At 34.9% G+C, this 16167-nt stretch overlaps 1 protein-coding gene across 3 annotated transcripts in view; it reads right to left on the bottom strand.

Moving 5' to 3' along the window:
* The window catches only part of ATRNL1 (attractin like 1), a 1155405-nt gene that overhangs the window by 213473 nt on the left and 925765 nt on the right, over positions 1-16167 (bottom strand). The window lies entirely within an intron of this gene.

The following is a 16167-nucleotide window of genomic DNA, read 5'->3' as shown; positions in this document are numbered from 1 at the left end:
ATGTTTACTGAGTTTCTAATCTGAATGAATTTTAATCCGTATATAATTTTTATTCCATAGAAAGAATTTAGTGTCAGTATTACCTTAGAAGTCATCTACAAGTCTATCAACTCCAATTTACCCAACAGAAAATAGGAGAACCATGGAATGGATTGACTTGTCTAAGGTGACCCAGCCACTATCAGAGGGAGATTTTCATTCTAAATCCAGAATTCTTTTTTATCACCCTACAACTGGAATATATTCCTAGGATAGAAGTTTTTTCTTTGCTTTTTAAAATTTGAAGCGCTGAATGAAATGTCATTGCTAAAACAGGACTAGAGGGATAAAAAATAAGTAAGATACATGATGATAGATATTTTGAAATAGAAAAATGGATACAAAGGAAATGTATTTTTCCCAGTAAAATCATTAATTCTTTTGACCTGTTCTATTTTTAGCAACTATGACCTTAAGTTTCTTTTCTTTTTCAGGCAACTAAGTCTCTACAATTGAACCCTTTTAGGAGTAACAGGGTACTCAGGGAACTCTTAAGTGCTATTATCACTAGTACCATCAACCACACTATAATTTGTACTATGTATACCAGTTTTGAAATGTGTCAGCAGATGGAGTGATTCATGCTTTTTTTATTTTTCTTGACAAGAGATTTAATATTTTCTGGTAGTTAGGGTGTCAACTTTCTTGACAACTTTTATTATATTTTATTTTCTTGTTATTTGAAAGCTAAATTGTTTGCATTGATACCAAATAAAATATATCACTTTGCAGCTTCTACTCCTTTTCCTTTCTATGGAATGAATAGCTTATGATTGGGGAAAGAACAAATAGCACAATCACAAGCAAAAAGGGAATAACAACATCAGGAATTTCAATGGCAAAAGCTGTTTCTCACCCAAAGGGTTGATATAAAATGTTACTTTGGGGTGACAAGGTTTAGACAGAATAGTTAGATATGGAGAAAACACACACAAAAACAAGGTGCTTTAGGGTGCCCCATATTAAATTTTGAGGTAATTGTTTAAGAGTGGAGATTAGCAATAGAAGCAAAAACCAAACACCACCATATCCCTGATTTAGCAACATGTTAGTATCAGGAAAAGAAATGCTGATGTCAAGCATGGCACTGCTGACTTTAAATGCAAGCGTGAATGCAAGGCTTTGGCAGGTTAATTTCTGCAGCCAAGAAATTGTACCAATTATAGTCATTCACCACACATAAAAGGGCTCTCAACAGTCACATCCTGAAGCCAGCCTACAAAGGGAGGTGTGCTCAGGACAGTGGTACAATGTTGATTTGCTTTACTGCCTGTCATCCTAATAAGGCCAGATGGTAGAATATTCTTAGCAAACAGATGATGCATGTACTTTTATGGTGCCTTGTGGAGCCTGGTTTTCAGCCCAGTAGACACTGGTCCCTTTTCCATGGGGGCAGTTTTCATTCTTGTAATTAGTTGTGGCCACTACTAATTACTTTTCTAATTACCTGCTTGAGAATGCCAATTATCTCCTTGCCCCTCAAAAGCATATACAAGTGGCCAATTAGATCTTCAAGTAGGCAAGTGAAAATATAATTAGTCATTTGAGGGGGCAATTAATTTTACCACAAATTTTGTACCTTTTGGGGGAAGGGAGGTGTGTACATTTCTAATTTTATTTTTGCAAATAGGAAAACTTGAAATAAATAGAACTTAAGCATTGCTCAGCTATTCTACTAATTCTTGAAGAAAGGCAGAAACTTGAGCTAGACTATGGTTTCTATGGTTTTGTGGAACTCTTCCCTGTAGTTGGGAAATTTAAGTGTGTGTGTGTGTGTGTGTGTATGTGTGTGTATTGTGGGGGTTTGCAGTTGAGATGTTCCTATACACCTAAATAGGAAAGATAGCCATATACTCATAGGTCCATGTCAGTGTCAGAGGATATGTCATGTGGAGACCAGGATGCTTAGTGAGAGCTTCCACTTAGACCTTGATATAGTTGTTCAGGATTAAGGTAAGTAACAAGATGTCAAGTTTGACAAAAATTCCCCTTAGCCTTTCTCACTGAGTAGTTTTTGTTTGTATAGCTAGCTGTAGCCATCTGGTCCCAGCTTCCCGCTTCCCATGAATTCCCTCTAGTTTGGAAGCTCCCTGACACTGCCCTCACAGTTTTTCAAGGAACAGCCAATTTCTAAGAGGCAGCAGACATCTGAGGAGAAGGATGAAAGTTTGCAAAAGGAGGCAGTCTGAGGAAATCCATTTTTCAGAAGGTGACATCCAATCTATTTATAAAGCAAATTACTAACATGATTTCAAGTACTGCAGAAAGAACAAAAATTTGGAGCTAATTGGAAAAGACAGAATATTGTACCAAGGACCAAATAATAATTCACATTTATATAGCACTTAATAGTTTTCAAATACTATCTACACTACAATCCTGTGAGGTATTTATTTATATACCCCTTTAAGGTTTCTATGTATGTGTATATATGTATATACACACATATACACAGATAAACACAGACATATAAGGATATATGTATATGCATATATTTGTGTGTATACACCTGACACTATATATATATGTGTGTGTGTGTGTATACATATACACACATGCCTATATATACATATATGCATTCATATGTGTTTGTGTATTTAATAGGATTTCTGTGAAAATCAAGAGAATATATATTCTCTTGAATATAAAAATCTCTTGATTTTTACAGAAACCTTGTGAGTCAGGAACTAATATGATCCTTACTTTGTAGGTAAGGAAACTGAAGCTAAGAGAACTAAGGGACTCACCCACAGTCCTACAGTCCATATGTATGAAAGACAAGACTCAAACTCAGGACTTCTTGGTTTCAATGCCACTCTCTATTCACCATTCCATGCTAGCTCTTGCAAGTTTGACTATTATCATCTCATTTTATACATGAAGTACCAAGTCTAAAAAAGGCTAAGATCATCATAATGATACTATTAGTATCAATTTCAATTTGAATCCATGACACTTGGCTTAAATCAAATTTGCTGCTCTTTTAGAAATGGAAATACAATGCATGAGATAATTTTGGCACTAACATGACAACCTTCACTACATGTGCTTTTTTCGAGGGATACTTCCTGGAAACAATAAGTACTTCATTTTTAAGACCTAAGGCATTCCTTTATGTTAAGACTGTGGTTTATCTTGTGTATTCTGAGAAATGGTTTAACATTTAAATGAAATAAATAAGAAACATATTTTCTTCCTCAAAGATTTCCATAAACAAAAATCTAAGTAAACTCATGAATAGTATAAACCAGAATTTCTAAATCCATTATCTCTAAAACAGGAGTTGTTAGGAGAAGGAGAAATGGAACAAGGGCAAGAACAATGTGGTGTGGAGGCAAAAGATCTGTGTTCAAGCCTCAGCTAAGCCACTTCATACCTATGTAACTTTGGAAAAATCACTTAATCACTCTTTGCTCATTTTTCTCATTTCTAATGTGAAGGAGTTAGACCAGATTGCTTTTCTATAACTGAGAATACGATTAAAGAAAATTTCTATGAACTACTGCGGACCAAAGATAACTCTTTTTGAGAGAATCCTCTTGTCTCCCCCCAAAACAGAGAGTATATCACTCATGAGTATCGAATGACAGAAACCTATGTACGCTCTAAGTGGCAAGTGAAAACAACAGGTAAGTCAATTGATTAGAGTGAAAATAAGAAAAATTGTGGGCATCCTATTCAGGAGCCTGAAATGGTAGAAAAGATCACAGTGTGAAAATCAGGTATATAATATTGACATTATAAATCTCTATTCTTAAGGGCCTGAGAATACAATGATTTTAAAATTCTAGATATATTTTTTTCTTAAAGAATGACCTTCATTTACAAACAAGGTACAAGAATATTGAATGCAAGGAAGCTTCTGAAATCACCAGCTGCTTACATATTGACTTGACCATTGATTGATACTTAAAGTAACAAATCCCAAACCAAGTAACCATGGCAGATTAGGTATTAAATGTCAATTTACTGAATCAGTTAAGAAACCCTTGGTATTTGCAACTTAGGGAAGTCATTAGGTAAGAACAAAAACTAAGATTATTCTTTAACCACAGCCAACTACAGGTAAAACACATAGTAATCCAAATGAACCAAAACAGTATTTAATCTGACATCAACATAGCAAAATTCTCACCTTAAAGTAAATATAGTATTTAATTTCCAGAGGAAAAATCTATAAATTTAAAGGCTATGCAAAGAAAGAAGGCTACATCTATACTTTAAGGACTTGTGTTCACATTCTAGCTATACCACTTAACACTTGTGTGACATTTAGCAAGTCACAAACTCTGGGCCTCTGCTTATCCCAAAACTATACTCCAAACACCCTCACATTTAAAGGAAAAATGTAGAAGGAAAAAACAAAAACAACAACAACAACAGCAAAAAAAAAAACTTTCACTGGATCCTTCTGATGAGGGAGCCCTGAAATTCTTTCTCTTTTTCCCTCTCTGACTTCTGGGTGAGCCATGAGGTGAAGCAGTGGGAAGTTCCTTGAAGGAGAGAACCCTTGAACCCTGACTCTGTAAAAGATCCTGCCCTGGAAATAGGATAAACAGCTTCTTTCTGTTATCCTGAGAGTCCAGCACCACCCCTATTGATAACACTCACTACTGATTAAGCTTTCCATGGAATTAAAGAAGCCTAGAGACACTCATTCAATTCTTCAGATTTGCTATTCTAATTCCAGCTCAACATGCACCCAGCCCCAACAGGAGTAACCACCAGCTTGTAGCCAAGGTCTCAATTATAAAATGAACCAACTTGGGGCTCAGTCCTTGCAGAGAACCTAACATGCCATGCCATGCTCCCCTTTGCATAGCAGCAACCTCTGCCCGTTGAAATGATATTCTCTTTCAACACTATCCTCTCTTTATCTTTCTCACCTATTTCCCTAACAAGACTTTATACCTCTCTGTCTGGATTTCTCTGCTAGAAATTCTCTATCTCTCTGCCAGGACTCCTCTACTAGAAACTTTATATCTCTCTGTCAGGACCTTGCCACCAAGGAATTCAGTCTTTCTATTCATGCATAGCAAAGGCAGACTTCCCAATGCCAATAATAAACTTCTTTTACCAGTCTAGCTTTTCAGGTCTGTAAATTCCTTATGAAGGACCTCTGTGCCACCAGAAGGGATTCCTGCAACTCCCTTCCCTTGTGCTAAATACTAGGGGGATTTAGGGGAGCCAAACCTCTTCATTTGGTTCCCTGAACCCCAAACCTGCCACTAACCTCATCATTTAACTCCCTGGCCACCAGGGACTCCAACCTCATTACTTTCACTCTCTCAAGCTATTGGTCTATATCTTTCATCCATTTCTCAAACAAACTCTTTGGAAAAGCTGCCTGTATCTATTGCCCACTTTCCTTCTATTCATTCCTCTATACTTTTTTCACCTTTTCCAGTTTCCACTGGAACTGCTTTCTCTAGTTACCAATAATCTCAATTACTAAATCCATGATTTTTTCTCTGACCAAATTCTTCTTTCCCTATCTGGCTACTGAACTTGACACTCATGACCATCCTCTTAAATTAATATTATCAAAATATTTGGGGAAAAAAAAAACACCTTACAGCCCCCCTCTCTGAGAATTCACCAAAATTATTGCAACATCCTCCTTATTGGTCTGCCTGATTCAATTTTTTCCACAACCCAAGTCCATCCCTCATACTGATACCAAAATAATTTTCATTAAGAGCAGATTTGACCATACTCAATAAATTCCAATAACTTTCTTTTGCCTCCAGAATAATGTATAAAACCTTCTGTTTAGTTTTTAAAGCTCTATACAATTCAGCACCAAGCCTATCTATTCAGACCTATTCAATATTACTCCCTCTCCTGCACTGTGGTCCATCCATACTTTCTTTTTCTATGGTCTTCACACAAATAATCTATTTTCCCTCTCTGTGCCTCTGAACTAGTCATCCTCCATATGTGCTCCCTTTTACTCAGAGTCTTTCTCTTCCTTTAAAATGATTCTAGGCAATATCTTCTATATAAGATCTTTCTTGATCTCCCAATTGCTAGTGCCCTCCTTCCCAAACTACCTTGTATTTAACTACTTTGCATTTCTGTCTATGTCTGTCTGTCTCTCTGCATTTCTGTATGTATGCATATATTGTATTGTACTGTTATATTGCATCATTGTTAGGATTGGCCTGTTGCTAGACTAGCTAGACTCTAACTGAGGGAAATGATCACTAATTGACTCACTTATTCACTGGGAGATTCCTATGTACTCAATACTGGTTGAATCAGTTACATTCAGGCAAGGAATGCAAGGCTCTATTAAACATTTTTATTTTAGTAAACTTCACCAATCAATATGTACAAGTACTTTCCTAATAACAATGTCTTTAGAGTTGATGGGGAATGTTGAGGCAGAGAAGGGAGGGATTTAAGTGGGAGGATGTCAAAAGCCCAGACCACCTACTGATTGATTCCCCCTAAGGTCTCCTCCTATTTAATCCCTGTGAATATGCCCAGCTACAACAATCAGGTATGATGGCAGAGTCCCAGAGATACAGGGTTCTTGATTTAAGTATGTATTTCACTGTATGCCTGAGTCACCATTCATTTATATGCACATGAGACTGTTGAACTCGGGAGCCATATGTTTTTATGCCTTTGAGTAATAAACTTCTTGATTCATGATCTTTTTAGGACTTATGTTCCTTCTCAATACCTTATCCATGATTTTACATGCATACATACATACATGCACACACATATAAAACACACATAATATACATTTATATGTAAGTATGGAAGCATGCATGTATACACTTGTTATCTCTTCCATTTGAATAGCTGCTTATTGAGAATTGATATTGTTTTATTCTTTTTATTTTTATTCTTCGTATCCATGAACACTGCCTGGCACATAACGGAGCTTAGTACACACTTGACCAATTCATTGATTGCTAGAGAATAGACAGGAGAAGGGATATATTCAGCTCACACCCATGATGCAAACATAAGTAAGTCAAGAACTTGGGCATTCTTTAATTTTTAATTATCATATATACAATTTAGAATGTTTCAGCAGGTTCAGAGAACTGAAGTGAACTAGTCTTTTGTCATTCAGCTTATATGTTTTAGAGGCAAAAATTGAAAGCCAGGCTTTCTTGTTTTTAGGTCCAGTCATGTCTCTAATTTTTTTTGCTGCTGAATGACCATGTGGATAACAGGTCAAATTATAAAACAAGATGATGGAAATCTAATTATCTGTAGTGTTTTCCAATTTAGTGGAGAAGGGGGAAGAAACTAAGCTATATCAGTCCTGGTGAGGTTCTATTTTACTCTCTCCTAAGCATTTCATTGTGAAGAGTTATATGATTTATGGCCCTAAAGAAAATTAGCTTAAAGTATTGAATCCAAGGTTCAATCCAATTAAAATTTTTTTTTAATTTATGAAATAAAAAAGTATATAATATAAGCACATAAATATATATATACTATAGTACTATACTATAATGTATAGAGTAAGTATATAAGATATAATAAAATAAAAAGTGATTGCATATTATACTGCAAATATGAACAACCATGTAATAATTTTAAATATAAAGTTATTTTTTTTCTTTTTCTTCCCCTCCCCCCACACACTCTAGACATGGCTACCCTTCTATACATCTATTTATCAGTTCTTTCTCTGGAGGTAGATAATGTGTTCATATATCTTTTATTTTTAACTTGTGTATTTATAGTAGTCAAAAATGGCTTAGTCACTCAAAGTCATTCTTAAAATAAAATTGCTGTTACTGTACACCATGCTGTCTTTGTTCTGCTTACTTCTCTTGTTACCATTTCATGCACATCTTTCCATGCCTTTCTGAGATCACTGAGCTCATCATTTCTTATAGCACAAATAATATTCCATCACAATTATATACTACAACTTGTGGAGCTATCCCTGCAATTTTCAGTTCTTTGCAACCACAGAGAACTGCTATAAACAATCTGCTCACATTTGAAGTTATAATTGCTATTTGTGAATTTCTCTCCATCTTATTTTTACTGTTTTCTCTCTCAGCCTCTCTCTGTTACCTTACCTTCTTCTCTTACCTTTCTATTCCTTATTTTATACCCCCCAAGAGTCCTTCTTTACCTTCAATTTAAAAAAAAATAATTTGTTTTCCCCTTCTCGTTATTCTTAATTTAAAATTTCACATAATACAATTAAAGCAGCAGAGTCATGGGAAAAGAAATTTGACAGGCTTTGGAGTAAAAGGAACTGGATGTAAATCCCTGTTTTTCTACTAAATACTTTAAAGTTTTTGAGTAGGTCATTTAGAGCCATAGCTCCAGAGTTAAAAGGGACCTTGGAAGTCATCTGGTTTAACATTCATAACAGATGAAGAAATTGAGGCTCAATGAGCTTAAATAGCTTGTTCAAGGTGAGACAAGTACTAATTGGAAGAGGTAGGATTTGAACTTATGTCCTCAGACTCCAGAATGATGTTCTTTCCACTGTAGGCTCCTCAATTGGAATAGATATTTATAAGGTCCCCTTCTATTTCTTATTCCCACATGGAATTCAAAGTAGGCAGTGATTCTAATCTTTTCCCCTATTCACAAACTATTGGAGGAGCTAACCTTTATCTCCACAGGAACATTTAACTTTAGGAATGTGCAGTTAATTATCTTCATTATCTTCTTTAGAGAAGAATATGCATCCTCAATTAACAATCCCAACAAGGTCACCAACTTCTCTTCTTAGTTTGGGACTTTAGCATTAGTGAACCAAATAGTTTGCATTGATTAATAATAAAGGCATCAACTAGAATTTATTGGATTAGTCTGGAAGCCATCATTATTAACATTATTAACAGTTTCTTATCTTTATTTTTTTTGATAACATGCAAAAAGCACAAGTTTCATAGCAAAGTCCAGGACAGCTTTTTATGAGTATATAAATTTACATTTATTACTATTATCTGATTGCAAAACTGAAAGTCATTGGACTGAAATGACTCTCCTAATAGGCAGTGAAAGAGTCAGTATGGAGTTAGGAATATATCAGAACATGACTTTATATCCTTGTTGGTGTTTTCTTTGTTGTGACAGGGAGGATTTCAGATAAATAATAATGACTATAACACCTGATATAATTACACAAATGCTAGTTTTTCTTTTTTTTTTTTCAACAATATAGCATTCACTAATGAATGATAACATCGTTTAAAGATCAGCAATTTGTATCTATATTCACATTTCAATTTTCAACACATTTGTTGATTTATTCTAGCTAATGACGGTAATTACCATGGGGTTTATATCATTACAGGTCCTGTTGCATAAATGGTAAAAATCTGGCCTCAGAGGTAGGAAAGTCTTGATTCAAGTCAGACTCTTTAAGACAGGTCTCTGCCATATCCTGGCTGTGTGTCCCAGCACAGCAGGTAGGTCACAACTCTCTAAGAGGATAAATTACAGAAAAATTATTAATCTGTATCAGGAGAGGATTCTCTATGTCAGTATACAGGTCCTGTCCTAACCTTGTCCCTATCCCATGTCCCTATTCCAAAGGTTACAGCATCATGAGGGATTGCTAACACATCCAAATAATGTTTATAGAATACACAAAGTGATTATTTCTTCTCTTGTTTACCTTTCCCTCACAACTTTAACTGATGGCATTTTGCTAAGTACTTTTTTGATTTGCTACAGCCTCCAAGGAGGACACTGTATCAGAGAAACCATTATTTTAAACAAAAATCCATATCATCACCACTACCATTCTCATCCCAACCTATTAATATACAGTTCAATAAAAGTATATTAGTTCTCTAATCAGGAGATCTGACTCTGAGATCCAATTCTGCCAATTACAGGCTATGAAAATTTGACTATCATTTAAGTTTCAGATCCTCAGTTTACTCTATAAAATAGGGATAATGAAATTACACTCTCTGACCCACTAGGGTTATAGGTTGTGACCCACAAGGAAAATACTTTATAAACTGCAAAGTGCCAGATAAATGAAAGCAATCGTATGATTATTTATTTTATCAAAAATATTCATTTAAGGACTTATCTTACACAATTTATATGTTGGAATGTTGTGATGAGCTGCCACTCATAGGCAGGCCAGGCTAGCTAAAGCAGTAAGACACCCTGAAGAGAGACAAGAGGAACCAGGTACCAGGCAAGTCAAACCACTAGCACCATCTTGGTCACTATCTCCCCTTGGGCAGTGGACATAGCCTGAGACTGTATTCAAGAACCTTCAGAATAAAAGCCCCAGATACCAAAATCACTTGCATTTCAACCCTGTACCATTACTGAGGGGAATAGTCATTATCCAGAAGGACCCAAGTTTCTTCAATACAACAATAATGACTGACCAACTGTTACTAACAGGAAAATAGGCAGGGGAGCACAAAGGCTTTTATAATAGCAGGGTCTTCCAAATCACCTATCCTGATTCCAGCTTAATATTCATACCATCATCTAGAGAGACATAACCTGTGAAGGTCACCTGTCAGCTAATTGCAACTTATAGGGGAGCAAGGCCAGCCTCCCTGAAGCAGAGCTACCCTGAGGGAGAGACAGGAGATAGCATGTGACAGACAAGTAAAGATACTACCATCACATTGAGCACCATTTTCCTTTGGACCCTCTTGGATACAACCCAAGACTTGGGACCCAAGAGCCTATGGACTGGCAAGATTTCCAACACAATGCCCACAAGTATCACGTTGTGAGTCCCTACAGTCAAACTGAAGCTGGCAACTGCTTCTGCAAGTATTATAGTCACATCTACTGAAGACCCACAAAAGAAATTTCTTGTTGCCAAAGTTCTTGGCTCTGTCCTTAATATCAGAAACAGATATTTTCTTCTTGGTGAAAATTATATAGAAGAAGAAACATACTGAGATATAAATATTTTTCTTCTCTTAATTGTCAAAAGTGAGGGATATATTTGTTTCTTCTAGAACATTGCCTCACATTCACAGAACATCAGAGTATTCTCAAATTATTCTGTAAAACTCATCTATCTACAAAGTAGGAAGAAACTGTGATGTAATTGAAGCTCAAGAGCTAGATGCTAGCAGATCAGAGCCTTAAAATGTAAATTTAATCCAGCAGTCACACCCCTATTACTTTGAAGAATTGTGAATGAGTTAAAGTTTGAATGTTACAATAAAATCTTGATAAACTATGGCTAAAAGTTACATATTGAAGTATGAGTAGATTAATTTTTCTAACCAAAATGATTACATATGACTGTTTCACTTTAGGAAAGTGTGTATGTATTATTTACCTTCTTATCTCTTTGAGGACATGCCAAGGGTTAATATAAAATCTACCTCATTCAATTCAACAACACTGCAGTTTTGTAAAATATACTGACTTACGAAAATTACTATTAACATGTTCCAATTTCTAGTAATTTATGCAAGAGAAAAATTCCTAAATAGTCTTAATAATTTTTTGGGCCACTAAACACTTCTTAATTTAAATTGAGAATTTTCTTCTAAGTGATAAGAAACTTAGAGGTTAGATATGTTCATAGAAATTATCTGATTCTAGAGATAATGCTATTAAATGCATCCCTCAATTAAGATATTGGTATGGTATAAGTCTAATGTCAATTAAACACAAAACCCCAAAGGGGTTTGAAGGACAGAGGAAACATTTTAAGAAAAATTTCAGAGATTTCACATTTATATGGGCTGATTTTCACCAATGAGGATGAGAAAACAGTTTGTGAATGAAATTTGTATTGCTTTTCATGTTATTTTAGAGCTCTTTTCTCTCCCTATCTTTTAACCCTCAAACCCTATTTGAAAATCCTTAATATACTATGCACAAAGAAAATAAGCTTATTATAAGGGATTAATGATTTTTGGTGACTCAGTAAGAATAGCTTTTGAAGGGCATAATCAGAATATACATATGCATGGCATGTTCTCTTCAATTTGCTACTTAAATTTCTGCTTCTTTGTGTTTATTTATGGCATTTCCCATTATCCCTTTATGAGCTCTGTCCTCTGCTTTTCTACCCATCCAAATTTTACCTATGCTGATTATTATTGTCATCAATAATAATCATAATATCTATCCTCAAGGTCATAGTGATTGCTTTGCTTCTTTTGAACTCATAGGACTCATTAAGTGTTCCATTTATTTAATTCTTAATCATACCTTGATTTTTTGTGGATCAAAAGAGATAAGGTTCAAAAAACACTCAATATAGTCCCTGGAATATAGTAAGTGCTTAATAATTTTTTGGTCTTTTTCCTTTCTCTTTGTTACATTCTCTTTTCCCTTTTTCTTCATCTGATTCACTCCCTTACTTTCTTCCTTTAGCTCTATCTCCCTCAAAGAGGTGGTCCTTCTCCTTGTCAAGGCAAACTTCTAAACAGGTACCCTTAATCTGGACCCCTCCAGTCTTCTCCAGCAGGGTGATTTCTTTTATCATTTCCCCTCTCTCATTAATATTCATTCTCTCTCCTATTGGTTCTGTTCCTGCTTCTTGTCAACCCACCTACTTCTCTCAAATCTTAAAAAAAAAAAAAACCCTCAATTGATCCAGTCATTTCTTCTGGCTATTCCTTCCTCTCTCTGATACTTATTATTTTGTGGTCTTACATACGTAACAGGGCTTTTCGGAACATATCTGGCAGCAGTTATGTACTTTAGGGAAAATGTCTTTATCATACCTCATAGGTTCCAACCATATCTTTCTATCGGCTGTTTATCCAGGACAAGCTATGTCTTTAAAACTTTAAATTTCAACTTTAAAATTACGAGACTGGGATAGTGTCATTCTGTCTTTTGGATCCTGTCCAGAAAAAAGGTAAAGATCCTATTCATCCAGACCTTAGCACCATGCACTAGCAATATCATCCTGTCTTTTGGGTTCTGTCCAGAAGGTAAAGATCTCTTTTGTTTATCCTTTCTAGTGGCAGGAATTGATAGTGAAGTTCCCAAAATCAAAAAACCTCAATCCATAGGAACTCTAGAATCAGAATTCACAGCTGGATGTTGCTGCCAGTCTGGGAGGGAAGCCCAGGGAAGCTGAGGTACTTTAAGACACAAGTCCAAGAGGATGTTGGACTTGGAGCTTGGTATAGTCATGCAATATAAGAAATGAGCTAGATTGTGAACTAATCTTCCTCCTTGAGGTAGTATATATGTATGGAGGAGTGGGGAAAGGTATAAAGCCCCTTAAGTTTTTGGGAGAGAATGTTTGTTTGTACATTTGTTTTTGCTATATTTTAAAAATAGGTATTCTTTTATAAATACTGATCTGACTGTTAAGTGGTTAAATTGAATTATATTACTAAGGACTCCCCTAAAATTGAGGAAACTTAATTAGGGCTTGAACAATGGCAGAGACTAGACATTCCCAAAAGTCCTTAGGGGTACTGGAAAATTTTGGGGGAAGAATGGCATGTAACATACCTTGCCTGTAGGAAGCTAGCCAGAACATTACACTGTTAGATATCATTTTCCAGCAGGCTTCGTATTCTATTTCTCTTTTCACATGAAAGAGAAAGAGGATTTGACTTGGTGTCAAAGAACTTAGGCTCAAATTCAAAATCACTTAAACTTTTGGCCTCAGTTACTTCATCTGTCAAATAAGGAACTTAGTAAAAGTGACCTCTAAGATCCCTTAGCACTCTATGATTATATTAACTAGATTAAAAATTCTTTGAGAGAAGGGAATATATGTTATGTTTCATTATCTAACATCTAGCACAATATTATATGCATGTCCAGTCTTCAGACAAAGATGTTGAAGGGACACTCATTGAATAATGTATTTTAAATTAGGATTTTAGGTTTTGCAAGGGCTAATGTTGAAGAATTGCCCACTGAAAAATAAAAAGCTATAATTAAAAAAATAAATTGGGATTTTATACCAAATCTTGTCATTATTTTTTAGTGTGACTTTGGTTGAACTGAGATTTGGTGAAATAAGGTTTCAAACAAGTAAGGGGCTCATTAATACAAATGATGATTACTGAAATTTCAGACTTTGTGAGAAACAAAATATCAATGCTTTTCCATCTAAGAATTTCAAAGATCAAAGCAAAATCATAAACATATTTTAAAATATTTATATAATTTAACTATGGTGATATTGAAGTAAGGTTCTTATATTCATTCAGGTAGGTTAAAGGAGCGTTACTTGGGTCAAATTAAAACTGGTACCTTCAATCTGAAATCAACAAATCCCTGATTTTTTTCCTTGTCTAGTTTTTATTGATATTGATCTCATTGATCTAATCATATACATAAACATGAATCTTAAGAGCTGTCAAAAGTACTTGAACTCTAGGCAAAATAATTGCAAGTGATAATGTATACATATTCTATATGTCTAATATAGGACCCCCCCACATTGAAATAATTTATTTGTTCTAAATACTTGTTTTCCTTTTTCTCTCCTTTTCTTATTCCTCCTTCCTTTAATGCTATTCTTCCTTTCTCTTATTATCTTTCTCTCTTTCTCTTTCTATCTCTCTTTCTTTCCCTATTACACTTCCTCCCCTTATCCCAGCTCTCCTCACTCAAGCACGTTCTTCAACATATATACATGCTGTGATTATTTTCTGCCTTGGTGATATTTGCCAGTAATGTCATACTTCATCAAGTTATTGCTGGTCTCCCAGATCTCTGAGAGCTTTCTTATATTTTCATGGTAGTGCCAAGATAAGTAAAGTAATGAATACAATATCTAGCCTTTCTCTCAACCCTGATGCTTGATGGGAGAGGATCTTTGTTACAGAAGTTCCCAGAGCTTGGTAGGCAATTGTTAGGCCCTGTTCTTGTTCTGAAAAGCTATCACTGTTCTTATTCATCATGATTCTCAGATAATTGAAGTAATTGACCTGCTTCAGGGTTACTGCCCCAGCTGTAATGTTTGCTGGGATAGGACTTTTTCCTGTTGTTGTGCTCACTTAAAGGCTGCAGCAGGGGAAAAAAAACTTTAATTACTTTTTCCACAAGATGGAGTGAGCCAAAGAGAAAAATCATATCATTTGCCTGGCTCAGATTACTGTACATGCTGACACTAATCTACTTTCTATCTCTATGCTCCAGTCTCTCTACCTTGTAAGCAAGTGATAAAAAGAAAATAGAAGTCTGATTTAGAATATAAAAGTTGTTTCTAGAGAGAAGAAATGTAATGGTTAGAAACTGAACAGCCTTCTAAAGAAATACAATCAATCTCTATTAGCTAAAAATTTATAAAATGCTTCAAGTTTTGCAAAGCCCTTTACATTCATTTTCCTTGCTGAATCCAAATCATAAATGTGTGAAATAGTTGCAATTATTATCCCCCATTTTATAGATGAGATATCATTTAAGAACTTCAGATGATGAATCCTATTTATTTATTTTAAACTTAAGTACAAAATAAGAAAAGAAAAAAATTGATGTGCACAATAGAACATATCTCACTATTTTGTGAGAATTCAAAATATAAAGCAATAAGTTTCCATTTCAAGAAAGCCTATATAATAAATACTACACAGTGTATTCAGATCTGTCCATCTTTGCTTCCTTGAAAGTTTTCTTTTGTTCTATTGTGTACTTTTAACTTTATTTTTTCACCTTCCTCTCTCTTCCCCCCTCCTCCAAGAATGCTACAATTAAGTACAGATATATGCATTCACACATATGCACAAATACACACACACATACATACACACACATATATATAGATATAGATATAGATACCTATAATGCATATATGTAAGACTGTGCTTATGCTTATATGTCCTCTTTACTCTGAAGGTAGATAATAATTTCTTTCATAACTCCAAGTTCCAAGTTTTTCCATATTTTTCTAAATCTACCAGCTCATCATTTTTTATACCTTAGCAATATTCCAACCTTATACTGTCTAGTTATTTTAAATAGTCTAAAACAATATTGATTATTGTGGCTGACAGTGTAGTTTCTGTATTTTTCTCTGATTAAATTTTAGCTTTATCTTTGGCTGAGATTATGATTACTACCTTTGCTTTTCTTTTTACATACTAAATACTACTTTCTGAGCTTTATTGTATTGTTGTTTGTATCTTTTATTTCCTATTTCTCTGTAATCTGCTTTACTTCTAACAGCTACTTTGTCCCCCTATTACTTAACCTACCTCGCTG

The sequence above is a fragment of the Sminthopsis crassicaudata genome, chromosome 2 (genome assembly GCF_048593235.1).
Source record: "Sminthopsis crassicaudata isolate SCR6 chromosome 2, ASM4859323v1, whole genome shotgun sequence".
Lineage (NCBI taxonomy): Eukaryota > Metazoa > Chordata > Mammalia > Dasyuromorphia > Dasyuridae > Sminthopsis > Sminthopsis crassicaudata.
Note: the sequence above shows the minus strand (reverse complement) of the source record. Positions and strands in the feature narration are given on the sequence as shown.